The sequence below is a fragment of the Carassius gibelio genome, chromosome B8 (assembly GCF_023724105.1).
Source record: "Carassius gibelio isolate Cgi1373 ecotype wild population from Czech Republic chromosome B8, carGib1.2-hapl.c, whole genome shotgun sequence".
Classification (NCBI taxonomy): domain Eukaryota; kingdom Metazoa; phylum Chordata; class Actinopteri; order Cypriniformes; family Cyprinidae; genus Carassius; species Carassius gibelio.
The window spans coordinates 6,375,621-6,377,350 of record NC_068403.1 but is presented as its reverse complement, the minus strand read 5'-3'; positions in this window follow the sequence as shown (position 1 = coordinate 6,377,350).

Below are 1,730 nucleotides of genomic sequence, written 5' to 3'. Positions count from 1 at the left end.
GATTAAAAATTAATACACTGATCATCTACATATGAAGATGGAATCATTACTCATGTAATGTGTTTTAAAATGTATGAATATTTATTTATTGTTACGGTTTTAATTCCACCGGGTAGATTAAATAAATAAATAAATATTATATCACACAAAGATGCATTATCATGTATTAACATATATATTAATAATTGTAGCTATTTTCATTTAGAATTAATGCAATTTGAAAAATTGCATGAAAAAGGCTTTGATTTTTCAGTATTAAATTTGTTAAATTTGTTGCAAAAAATTTTTTAAAAGAAAGATGTATTTATATGTTATAGTATATATGTGTATGTATAACCAAAACTGTTTTTATTTATTTAGTTTTATTTATTTATTAATTCATAAGCAAATTAATTATAAATTAAGATGGAGACATATTTCAAGATTCTAGAGAAAATTTAAAGTTTTATTTATTTATTAATTTTCAATTTCTTTTCAAATTTAACATATTCAAATTGTTCTCAATTATTTGATAGTAACATTAAAACGACATTTAACTACATAAATCATAAAATTATTAAAAAACAATTATATGCATTTCAAAAGTAGTCAGTGCATAAATTTGACAATACTTAAAATTAAAAACATACAATAAACATACATAAAATGAATAACAAAAATGCACAAACACATTAATGAGACTACACAGCTACTGTAATTTTTTTTGTTAATTTATCTGTGTTCAACATACATCATAATGTCCACAACAAAGGTTATTTAAATAACTAAAGAAGTTTTAAGGCAGTAGTTGTAAAAACAGTCCCACCAGTAAGTATATTTAAATGATGACATTTGGAAAGTTTTACTAGCTATAGATTATTATTATTATTATTATTATTATTATTATTATTATTATTATTATTATTATTATTATTATTATTATTATTATTGTATATAGTAAGAATATAGTGTATATGTATTTGATTTCCCCTAAATTAAGTTACAATGTAAAAAAGTTACAATGTTAAAACAGTGGATAGTTATATTATTTGTAGGTGACAAATTTGCCATTTTATCACAGTGATTATGCCATAGATGGTCATATTTATTTATTTTTGATACACAAGATGCTCTGTTGAACATCTTAAATCAAGCTGGAAAACATCACCATCATCACGTTTTAAATAATATCAGCATCATGTGTCTACACATACTAAGCTGCATCTGTTTTCATTCATTTTTTTTTTTTTTGACAAAATATCAATTAATCAATGATACATACTGAAAAATGCTGCACTGAATTAACAAATATAAGCATTTTCATTAGATGTTTCGTATTACTTTTGGTCACACATTAAACACATGTATGCCAAATAAATTATTTTCATCTAATGCCGAATTAACAGCACAATTTTACCATAAGCATGTAAACAGGTTCAGAATATGGAATAAGTTTTATCTATTAAAAACAATTTCACTTGCCTTGAATAGTTGATATTTGGAAATACAGGAGCAGGAACCACATGATCGCAGAAAGGAGGACAGAGGAGAGGGACAGGGCAAATGTTGCACCTGCTTTTAAGGGCTCTGTGATGTTACATCATTTTTTTTATACAACATCCTGTTCACTTTCTGCATCTGAAACCATTCATCCGCATTTAACTTGATTAAAAAAAAAATGCTTTGCATTTAATTTAAGGAATTATTTATTGATAATCTTTTCACGTCCAGATTTAAGGTGAGACACTACA